At 32.7% G+C, this 13,136-nt stretch overlaps 1 protein-coding gene across 3 annotated transcripts in view; it reads right to left on the reverse strand.

Annotated features, from left to right (window-relative positions):
• The window catches only part of FSTL5 (follistatin like 5), a 642,677-nt gene that overhangs the window by 95,219 nt on the left and 534,322 nt on the right, over window positions 1-13,136 (reverse strand). The gene's annotated exons all lie outside the window — the stretch shown is intronic.

Raw genomic sequence — 13,136 nt, forward strand, 5'->3', positions numbered from 1 at the left:
CTATATATTTTCAAAGTAAAACAATGTAAGTGAAAAGAAAGTAAAAAATGGAAAATCTCATACACACATTAATTACTTCCTGAGTATTTTGATTATTTTAAAGCATAATCACTTTTTCATTTAACTGAACTCCTGTGTATATGTAGCAGAGCCAAGAATGGAGTTTAGCACTCTTTACTCGAGGCTTAAGGCCAAAGTCATGCAGCTTTCAGCACCTGCTATATTTCTTTTAAAAATAAATTGTTAAAGGTAAGCATTTTTTGTGATTTTTCAGTGTTAAAATATATATATTCAAACATGAATACATGACGTGTGCATTCCTTCAGCACATTTTGTGCTGTTATTCTTGTGCATACAATGTGCCTGGAATAAATAGGAAAAAAAGTACAAACTCTTGGTTATGAGTAAGTTCTGGAGATCTAATGTACAGCATGGGTGGTGATGAATGTGTTAATTAATTTGACCATGATAACCATCATACAATACATATATATAAAATATATATATATGAAATCATCATCTTGTACACCTTGAACATACCCAATCTTTGTCAAGTAAATATTTTAAAATAATAAAATAAAAAGACAAATCTTATTCTCAAGGAGAGGCTACAGACACGAGAGGAAAGAGAAACAAAGATTACTAACAGGTGATAAGTGAGATAGGAGAAGTAAATATGAGTCAGCCAGTATGGGCGAGACAGAACAATCATCTCTGAGGGGAAGATGCTGGGTGGTGAAGGGACGGCTTCATTGGGCTGGTGCTCTGTAGGCAAGGTGACATTACCTGAGCTGACAGGAGAGCTGTGGGGTGTAGGAGGCCTAGAGAGGTTATCTACACACAAGAAAAAAACACGTTCAAGGCATACCAGCCAGAAATATCAAAACACATCCAGAGAATTTCAAGCAATTTGGTGTATTTGGAGGATAAAACTTATAGAAGATGAAGCTGGACTGTTTATGATAAAATCAAGTAAGTTTTTGTATACAATACAAAAGAAATTAAATTTTCTTCTGTAGATTCAGGAAAGGTTGAGTCATAGTTAGACATCATTATTTCTCTGTCTGACAGAAAAAGGTAGCTAAGCATACGTTTCTTTATATCTCCATCTATTCACTTAATGAATACTAATTGAGTACCTAGCATGTGTTAGACAGTGTATTCAGCACTACAGTACACAGGTTTCTGTTCTAATAGAGCCCATATTCTCACTGAATAGACAAAAAGTATTCAAACAACGACAGAAAAAAATTCAAAAATTACAAATTTAGTGTGTTATGAAAGAGAGAGTCAGTACTGTGAGTGTTTTTATTGAGTGGATTAGACATAGTCAGTACACCTGGGGGAGACTTCCCTAAAGGTAATGATAAAAGTGAAGTCTGCAAGATGAATAAGGGTAAACTAAGTGAGGTTTATAGGGATTGGCTTTCTAGATACAGGAAAAAGCATGCACAAATCCTACTGGTATGTCAAAGTACTGCTATTTTAAAGGACTAAGGACATTAGTACTATGGACAGAGACATTTTAGAGTAAGCAATCATCTATAAATATATAACAAAAAAATACAAAATCACCCATAATATCATATAAGGTAAAAGTCAAGTAACTACATATTGAGCTTAAAATTACAAAAGCTAAAAACACAGTAGTTAAATATGAGACAAAAACTGTTAGGACTGGATATAATATTAATAAATCTATAATCACAGTCTGCTTTTTAACATAATCACCCTCATTACTCAAAAAATGATGGAAAAAGACAAATTTCAACAATACAATTATCAAAATTGAATTACTATATTTATAATGAAGGTTTAACTATATAAACAGAGAGTGTTTTCTTTTCACTTTTTGGGGGAAAGTTTCCAAGTGTGGCCACGAGGTAAATTACAAAATAAAATGTCTCTCCCTATTCTATAGGTATATTCCAATAAGCAGAAATTGTTTAGGCATTTTCAGACAATAATGAAGTGAAAATGCAAATATACAAGTGTTTAAATTTAAATCCACAAACTTCATTGATAAATTCAACATTAAAAAATAAAATATAATTTCAGTTTACATAAAACACAATGAAAAAGAGAATTTAACATGTGGACACAATGGGTTTTAACCAAAAAATAATGGATAGACTTAATTGATGCTTTATTGGGCAAAACAGAGGAAAGAGAGAAAGTGAGAGAAGGAAGGAAGAAAGAGGGGGAGGATTAAGGTGGTGGGGCAGAAAGAGAGGGGGACAGGGAGGGAGGAAAAATGACTGTAGCTATAATGGTTTTAAATTATGTAGGATTTTTTGCTAAATCTAAATATCATAAAAACATCCAAGGAAATACAAATTTCCAAACAGGACATGAAGAAAACTGAATACGTATTACCATGTCATTGGTAGAAATATTTTTAAAAACCATTTTCTTCTGAAATACTTTTAAGGTCAGAGGTTTTTATCATGAGTATTTATCAATTTTCAAGAATATAGCACTGAACAGCTATTTTCCCTGGCTATTCATGTAAATTGCCTGGCTTTTCATTGACATAAATTTCTTTGCTTGTCCTTCTCCTTGTCTAAAAGTTTAAGATGTGCACCACTGCAAATCATTTTTTCATAAAGTTCATTTATGTAAGGATAACATTTAAACTAGATGTCTTATTGACTGCTTTCCTTTTGGATTTAAGAAATTGACTTAACTTCAGCAGGCAAATGAAAAGGGCAACCGTAAAAGAAAATGTAGATAAAATTTAATGTATTTGTAAAATGTATGGTTAGTGTTATGGTAGTTGAAATTTCTTCCAATCTACATATGAAAAATGAAACGAAACATTTAAACTGTACTATTTTTAGGCTAGAAACTACATTAGATATGTCAAGTACATTGCCCGCCATATGCCAAATTCAAATCCACTTTTAAATGAAACTGTCACTCTTTGAACACTAATTGAAGGTGACTCCCCCCTGTGACTACCCAGAGTCCCAACCCAGTATCTAACATCAGCTGATCAGGCCACAGTGTCCAGCTTACATTAGGGTATATATAATACAGAAACTAGCCAGGAAACCATGGTCTCAATTACCATGAAGTGATGAGATGGGATGATCAGATTCTTTTTTAGGAAAACTGGAATCAAGGAATCATGTTGACAATGAACAGCAGAGAGAACAAGAATTGTTAAGAATGCACAGCAAAAGGCACCACGAGGTATAGTCAGCGCCGTGACAACTTGTGGTAACGTAAAGCAAGACTCAAAACAAAGGAAAGTAAAAAAAGAGTGGATGCAACCCAGGAGAGAGGCAAGAAGGGTCAGAAGTCCTTTGTGTAATGCAGGTTTCTGGATTCTGATTGTGGATCTATCCCTGACTGCTTTGTCTTGCCAGTTTACAGTTCAGACCAGTTTTAAAATAATCTATTATTTAACCAAATAATGTAAGTCTAGTCGTGGCAATCAAATGAATCTGATTGAAACCAAGACAAGGTAAGAAGTGTTGCTGTGTCAAAAGATTAACATAAAAACTGCATCCATCTTTCCCTCCAATGTCAAACCAAATAAACATACAATGTGAGTGCTTACCTTATGATGTGTAACATATTATCTCAAACTTAGTGGCTTAAAACAATAAACATTTATGGTCTTTGTGGGAGTAGCTTGGCTGGGATGGTTCTGGTTTGGGCTATCTCATAAGGGTACATTCATCCAACGGCTTGGTTCGGGCTGGGAGATCCACTTCTGAGTTAGCTCATATGTGCCCCCGGTAATTTGCTCTTGGTTGTCAGCAGAAGGCCTTAGTTCTTTACTCCCTGGGCCTCTCCCAAGGCTGGTTAAGTGTATTCACATCCTGGCAATAGGCTTCCCCCAGAAGGAGAGATCCAAAAAAGCAAGGCAGAGGCTGTAATGCCCTTAAGGAGCAGGCTTCATAAGTCATTCACCTTCACCGCCAGCCTACTTTATGTGTGATAGACACCTTCCTTGTTTCAAACTGGAAAGAGATTACAACGTTGTGTATAGCAGGAGATGATGGTCCTTAGTTATTCCTGGACACCACACAGTCTTAGTATAAGAGACTGCTTACTAAGAAAACATAACTTAAAGAAAAATTTTCTAGCTAACATCCTCCTAGCCAGATTGCCAACAGCTGAGCTTCTCTTTATATAGAAATTCTAAGGCCACCACTATCAGGAAGTGACTTAACTTTTATAATTCTTCACACAAATGATTGATTGTTATTTTTACTTGAAAGACAATAAATAGTGATATTATTGAACAATTGTGGGTAACTAGCTACAGATAAAGAGGGGAGAATCACGCCCTATAACTCCCTCGTATATTCTCTCATTATAAGTAGGTGGCAAGCAAAGTGACTTCCTCTTATATTTAGAAAATATGGCACAGAGATAATTAATGATTTAAAATTAGTGAATCAAAAAATTTTTAATTTTTAAATGATAATTAGTGAATTAAAAAATAAAATGATTATAATACAGGGAGGGTGTTCCCAATGTCACCATACAAATGAGAAATTGTAGTTAAATGTACCTTTATTACAAAATATGCATTAAACAAATTTATAGAATTTTGCCTTTGTATGGGGATTTTTGGGACACCCTGTATATTTTAAGTACCTGGCACATAGCCAGGTGCGCAATAGATGTTAGCTATATAGCCATATGTATCCTAGGTAGAACTCAAGGTGATCATGCCCACAAAATTAAGTAGAAATGTATCCAAAACAAAATATTGCAAAAAAGTATATTTAATCTATAGTTAAAGCTATCTGAGAACTCTCTATATTATCATTCAAGAGAACAAAATCATTAGAGAAATGGAAGAGTAGTTGAATATTAATTAATAACGTGCAAAAAAAATAAAGATGGTAAATAAATCTTTAAAGCTTTCTTTAAAGCTGTTGCAATGTACCAGATGCTTTTTATAAAACAACATTATTTCTAACAAATTTTATGACTACTTACATAGTCTGATTTACTCATTTTAATATGCATTTAAATATATATTTACATATATTATATATGTAATGTTAGCATATAAATATAATTATATTTAACTATAGGGTAAAATAAAAGAATATCCAATCTTTAAAGGAAATAAATTGTTAATTTATATGGATACAGAATAGTTGTACATATTTATGGGGCACGTGTGATATTTTCATACAGGCATACAGTGTGTAATGATCAAATCAAGGAAATTGGGGTATCTGTCACCTCAAGCATTTATCATTTCTTTGTATTAGGGACAATCTGATTCCGCTCTTTCAGTTATTTTAAAATACACAATAAATTGTTAATTATAGTTGCTCTGTTGTGCTACCAACTATTAGATCTTATTCATCCTATCTAACTGTATTTTTGTACCATTAACCATCTCCTCTGTGACTTAATTTTGAAAGTAGCACTGACTTAGAAATATTAGTTTTTTTGCTTTGCTTGCATTAGTGGAGAGAGAATGGCAGCTTCTGCCAAAAATGATATAATAAGCTCTAGAGCTTCTGCTCTAGCTAGACGTTTTGATCTCAGCTCTTTACAGAGTTACCACTTACTAGTATACGTTCTAAAATTCTTGATGGATATGCTCTAGTTAATACAATTTACTTATCTTTAAAAAAACTAGATAAATTAAGTGAACTCATGGTGTTTTGAATATTACAAATTAAGAATTAGCTGAATATATTTAAGGATAAAGGAAAATATCATAGTAAAACTAGAACAATGTCTCATCACATACAGGTTTTTTTCCCTGTGATAATTAAAATGCTTCTGATACGAATACATTATATTCCTTGGTCATAATGCCACCTGGATTTAAATTTCTAATTTTTTAGGAGCCTAAATCTTTCTTTGTTGAGAAGTTATCATTATGCTTTTAAGTTCCTGTAAATGAGTTTGAGAACCACCATTTTTCTCGTTAGGTTACACGGGAAAACTAAGGCATAGAAAGGGAACATCAATATCTAAGACTAGGTAAAGTAAAAATGATGCCCTACTGCCACAAACTTCAGGTGATGAATTTGGAGTTACTGCCCATGTTATTTTATCACTTCTTGTCTTCTTTATTTGAAGCATTATTGCTCCTACCAGGAGTTGGATCACTACTTCAAATTATTACAGTGGAGAAACAAAGGATGAAATATGACAAAATATGCTCGGTTTCCCTCTAGCCCTACCTTCTTTCTCTCCCATTCTTTTCCATCCCCACCCCCATACAATAGAGTTTCTAAATTAATAAGAGGGAGCAATATCAGCTGCTCTTCTTCCCATTGTCAATCCTGCAAAAAAGGCAGAACAAACAACAGATAGCAGTGATACTCTAGCAGCTGCAGTTACTGGCACAGAAAAAAGAGAATGGGGTCAGAGATGCTCAGCAGAGAAGCGACAGGGAGAGAAAAAAAACTAGGCCAAGTAGCAGCAGTGTAGCCAACTGTGGCTACGGTAAGAAGGAACGTTGGCACTGAAATGGGAGAGCATTTCCCGCTGAAGCCTTCTGATAGCGTGGTGACTCCACACACGTAGCCTTTAATTATTGCTCATTCTTAAAAACAAAATGTGGCCAGGCATGACTTTGAGAATACAATATAAAAACACTTTCTCTCTTCTCTCTCTCTCTCTCTCTCTACATATATATATATATAAAATGTTACTATTAATACATTATATATTTATATATACACATATATTAATATACACATACATATATAGTATTATTTACTAACATTTCCTGGGAAACTTATCTTTCCCACACTCACTCCATAAGACAGGACAGCAAAGGAAAATTATCATATTTGAATAATACTATAAATCTCATGTTCTTGAATCATTTTTTCAAACTTGAAGATGTAATGTGTTGTGTGAATATAAGATTCACAAAAGGAATTTAGCTTCTTTGAAGAGTAATTAATAGAATACCTATGATACAAAAGAATCAAATAGTCAATTACTATACCTGCTAATAAAAGTATAAACAATTTCTAAATACATTTGAACCTTAAAATATTTTAATATTACATACAAATATAAAATATCTAATTTATTTCCCATTTTGATTATTCCTATATCTAGAATATTATGCTACCATTTTTATCTATTTAAAAATTTTACTCATTGTTTAATACATTTAAGAAAATTTTAAAGCTAATAATCATTGACCCAAAATAATAACAATAATGGTAATTACAAGAAACATCTATTGAAGCCACATTAGGGCTATATACTGCCAAGTATTTTAGAGAATTGGATCCACTAAAATTTCATTTCTACAATGTTTCTAATTGAGTTAATTTTTATAACAGCTTAATCTAAAAATGCAAATTGAAGCAAGCATGTGTTAAAAATATAACAGGGTAATCAAATAGTGTGGAGTAAGATAATAATGTTCTAAAAGCAAATTGATGAACAAAACATCTACTTCTTTTAAGTATTACACAAAATATTTTCAGATTAGGCTCTGTAGCCAAATTTATCTTTCTGGCCAACAATACCAATCATATGTACACATAGGCATGAAGAAAAAGATGCTCGGGGAGCCACAAAAGCATGAAAAGCTGACATCAGATTATCTTCTGTTATCATAATAAATTCTTTCTAGTGTCAATTTTGCTCCAATTTAATGGTTACAATGTAATAGGCATAAGTGGCCTAAGGCAGTGGTCCCCAACCTATTTGGCACCAGGGACAGGTTTCATGGAAGACAATTTTTCCACAGACTGGGTTGGGGGGTGGGGGGGTGGTAGTTTTGGGATGATTCAAGTGCATTACATTTATTGTGCAGTCAAACCTCTCTGCTAATGACAATCTGTATTTGCAGCCGCTCCCCAATGCTAGCATCACCGCCTCAGCTCCACCTCAGATCATCAGGCATTAGGTTCTCATAAGGAGCACAACCTAGATCGCTGGCATGGGCAGTTCACAGTAGTGTCCGTGCTCCTATGAGAATCTAATGCTGCCGCTGATCTGACAGGAGGGGCAGCAACTCAGGTGTTGATGCAAGTGATGGGGAGTGGATGTCAATACAGATGAAGCTTTTCTTGCTCTCCTGCTGCTCACCTCCTGCTGTGAGGCCTGGTTCCTAACAGCCCACGGACCTGTACTGGTCCACAGCCCAAGGATTGGGGACCACAGGCCTAAAACATGATTTTAATCTTTATTTTAATATGATTATTTATTATGAAAAATAATATTTTGTGAATGAACTGGTTTTCTTCTTCGAATTTCAAATAAGCTCATAAGCCAAGTAATACTAACTTGGGAAATTCCATTATGCCAAATAATCTCAAAAGATTGATAAAAGAAGATAATTCTACTTCACATTGAGTGCCAGCATTAATTGAGCTCCAGCAGCATGGTGTAATGAGTTTCCACAATACATACTCTGCCTTGAGATTACAGGTGGAAACAAGGTAACCAAACAAGACAACTTGCTTTGTAAACTATGTTAAGAATTGGAATTTGGCTTAATCCTTCCCCCGTAGTAATAATAATAATACTCAAATACCTACTACATGTTAAAAATAAAATCCAGCAGAAAAAAATGTTTATTGTGATATTTCTAGGATAAACACTAAATAATGAATATTTAGAAAATGGTTTTTACCTTTGCAGAAATACAGCTTGTATATCTTTTCTAATTCGACTTTTACCATTCATATACTTTAAGACTTTTCTTAATTTGGTTCCACCCAACAATCCATTCTCATCTAGTATTGCAAATATTTTCATGATCATATATTACACAAAGTTAACCAAACCCACTGTGTACTTCATGATCTGACCTGCTCCTAAGTCCCCAGCAATGGAAGCAAAACTATAGCCATGAAAAATCAGCTCAAATTTCATCACCTGCATAAAGACTACTATATTCAACTAAGTTGGAATTTGTTTCTGTGTCTGCAATCCTATCACACTTGCCTTATGTACCTATTACAGCAAGTATTTCATTCTGCTATGTGTTAAAGTTGGTCTTCATCTCTACCTGCACTCAACTATAGCCTTTCTGAAAGTAAATACTTGATTTATTCAACGTTAGCCACATGCTAGCAACATTTGTTTGTCCCTCTAGAAATATTTAGCAGGTGAAAGCATGAATGAACATACCTATTTTTCCCTGGAAATTTTTATTTTGCTTACAATGAAAGTTCTTATTCGCTTTCTAAATTTTGTAAATGTCCTTTTTCTAATGGACAATTGAGAAACAAATAGTTAAGTCTGGAGTAATACAGTAATAATATTTATACACTTTGTAAGGTAACTAGCTTCACACATTTAAATTACATAAGTGAATTACAGCCATTGTAAACAGTGTACACAATATTAGCATGTAAATTTTTTCAAGGTTTCATAGAGATTTTATACTCAGAGTTGTCACTTTATACACACACTTAGTCTGTGAGTCTAAAATAATATAAATAACATTTCATAATCACTTATCATAAATTAGTCAAATTGGTAAATGAACTCAAGAAACTTTACCCCAAAATATGACTCCTTCATATAAAGAATATGTTGAAATAAAGGCCATTCAAGATCAAAAAGCATTGGAGGGGGATTTCCCTTTATCGGCCTAAACCTGACTGACCCATCAATGGATCAAAGGGACAAATGACTTCCCTTCCTCTCCCTGTTAGCTCAATATATTGCATGAAAGAAGATCAGGAATGCAACCAAACCCGGCCCAAAACGTTTAAATATAATACCCCTCTCTCAGGTTAATTTAATTTGCAAATACAATCATTTACAAGTCAATCTGTAAATCCATTTATCCTCCCTAGCACCATTTGTTGTCCCCAAACAGAATTACCTGTACTCCTTATCTCCCTCTCCCCTCCAAAAGGACAGGTATCAAAATGACTGAACTTCATTGGGAAACTGAGTAGTGAGTCTCCCCATAAGCATGGTAAATAGACCTTTCTCTTATCAATTTTAATTGTGAGTTAGTTGATCTTTCAGCAAACTTTCAGGGGAAAGAGGAAGTTTCCCCTCACCCCTACATTGGCATTGACATGAGATGAGACTGAACACTCTCCTAAAGGTAAATAACACTTTGCAGAGAAAATTTAGACAATAAATCAAAATAAGAAGCTTTAAGTCTTATTTTGTTATGAAGGCAATAGAGATGCCCTATTGCTTAGAATTTCTGTAAGCCTGTCAATTCTGTGACATTAGGTCATATAGCATCTTGTTAGATAACAAGGCTCTCCAGTTGTTATAAACAGATCTATTTAGTGACATTAAAAAGAGTATTATTTTAAAAATATAGCCTTCAGATACGGAAATCATAAGGCAGATAATTTCAGTATATTCTGGGTCAACAGAAGAAAAGATTTATGGAACAAGTTACTTCACAGGGTGTAACAATGTCATTGGTCAAATTGAGGAGAATAAATATTAAATTTGTGATAAATAATGAAAGCTCATAAAATAATAAATCTTTATCAAGTATGGTTAACCTTGACATGACTCTGATTATACTAAGTGTATTTTATTTCACAAAAAGCTTATTACTATGTAAATGTCTGTATCAAATGTTAAACAAATAGTTTTTGGTCTTTTCAAAAAGTAATATGAATTGTTCATTCTGCCTTAAAATATAATTAATATAACTCCTCTATTGAATAATATTCAATAAATGTTAAATAAAAATGAATATTTTTAACTTATTGACTGACTTCATTTTTCCCCAAATATTTATTTTTATTTGGTTCTATTTGATTCTAGCTTTTAGCTCATGACTGTTAGGATTAAAGTTCCACCCTAGCTGTAATGTCTGTACTTTATTTTTAACTATGGATTTTTCTCTATTCCTAATTATTCTACCTATCTCTCATTTGTTGAGTGTAAAACAAAACCCAATTATTAATATGATGACTGTTGCACCTATGTCACTTTGCTTAAGTGTAGAAATAATTATTAGTTGATGACTGCTGCATCTGGCTTCATTTATACCTCTTTATAGACTACACTATTCACCTATTTGTATTCTCTTTCCAGCCTCTGTAGACATTAATAAGATCCTACATAAGTGATCTCATTAAATCTATACAACTTCCCTTTTGAAGTAAGTATTTTCTCCATTCTGTAAAAATAAGGAATAAATGAGGACTAGAGAGGTTAATTAATTTGCCTATGTTATCAGAATCTATTCTATTTCCAAAGTTTACGATGTCATAATCATACTGCCTTTCTATGTAAAAAGAACATCTCAATTTACTTTAAGACCCTTTCCTCTACTTCTAAAATAGGCAAATACTTCATAAACTTTCATATATCTTTTAAAATATTTCAGAACAAGTGGCTGAATTTAACCATATTTCTAAATCTCGGTATTGTGAATTAAACTTATTGCCTTTTTATGATAATTATTAACTAATATGAACATTATATATTTACATAATTTATTTATTCAAATAATCTTATTTTAGTGTTTAACCCATCTAACATTTTTTAAAGAATCTGACAATTATTTTTTAAAGAATCTGAAAATTATTTTTTAGCTCATAATAAATCATGAACAGTCAAAATATTAACTTTTGTTAATTCAGTCAACTACTATTAATTTATTAGAGTAAATTCTAAAATAAATATTGCTGCAATAGCCTAATATTTCCAACTGTCACACTGCTTGTGACAACAATAAAAATAAAAGATACATATACTACAATAATATATTTATCATTATATATTTTGACTATAATATACCATTACAATATATTTAGACATTATATTCCAATATTTACAAACACATGGATTAATCACATTCCTCACTAAAATTTTAGCAAAGTGTGATTTAATCTGTGTTCAGTGCTTAATGCATCCAACAGCTTAAAAGTTTTCTACAGCAGCCTACATTCATACCACTTTCATTTACCTCATCTTAAAGATGAATGATTATCTTCTGGGAATTTACTTCCATTGGGAATAAAAATGTGTCAAGTGCTTATGCTATGTACACGATGTTTTCAAACAAATAACATACTACTTCCGCCTAAATCCCTTCACATATTTCACATCATCTTCTACTCCCTGTTATGAGAGCTGCACAGTCCCCTGTGGTCCATTTCTACTGGTCTTTGCATTTAAATCCTCCCTGTATATTGCTCCATTAAACCTAAGTTATCAAAACCTATCCTTAATGGAAGCATAGACTATATTATTTTGAAGCACTTTTTTATAGTTCAATTCGTCACATGAGAAAACTCCCAGTGAGGTTTGTTGATAAAGTTGGGCACCGTAAATCAAAGTTTCCCAATTCAAAGATTAGGATGGAAGTGGAACACAAACTCAGCCATGTGATGTTTTGCATGAATCGTTCTCTCAACAGTATCATATTGCTGGGAAATGTAGTGTAGTAAAATGTGATTGATACTACTACGAGTCCTATATTATATAGAAAATAGCTAGATGATTACTCAGAAGCTGTACTAAACAAAGTCAGTCTATGTTGTGTTATTTACCCCAAAAGTTGTAAATCTTTCCCCATTTTTATTGCTGTCTACATGGGATTCAATACTTTTCTGCATCTTTCATAAATAAGATAGAAGAAAAGTGCACTGCAGAAGAACTTTCAAAATGTAATAGGAATATAAATTGATTCTATATAAAGGGGAACTAAAGAGTTGTTTTGCCTCTGTGACAAAAGTGGCCTCTGGCAAAAGATTTTGAAATTTATTCAAAATATCTTAATATTTACAGTAGAGAAAATGTATATAAACCAATCAGCTAATTATTTTTTTTAGATGTCAAGAGAAATATTTCATATTTGAATGCATATGAATAAACATACATATATCTATTTGTGTCTATACCTATATTATCTATGTCTGTATCTATATGCATCATTGAATTTGGAAACTCCCTGCTATCTAGCAATTATCAGGTTTTTGAGCTTTTTTTAAAAAAAGATTTTTGTCAATCTTTTCTAGCAAGGAATACGAAATTATTTTCAGAAAATAAGCTTGAGTCAGAGGAAAAACTACTTCATGTCTACCACTATGATAAGTGCTTTATATATAACATCAAACAGAAATCCTTTAGTGTATTTAGTATTTATTTCATATTACAGATAAAGAGATGAAAACTCAGATAGGTCATATAATAGCCCCAAATCATTGAGCTGTTATGTGATTACAACATTGTAT

The sequence above is a fragment of the Eulemur rufifrons genome, chromosome 18 (assembly GCF_041146395.1).
Source record: "Eulemur rufifrons isolate Redbay chromosome 18, OSU_ERuf_1, whole genome shotgun sequence".
In the NCBI taxonomy this organism is placed as follows: domain Eukaryota; kingdom Metazoa; phylum Chordata; class Mammalia; order Primates; family Lemuridae; genus Eulemur; species Eulemur rufifrons.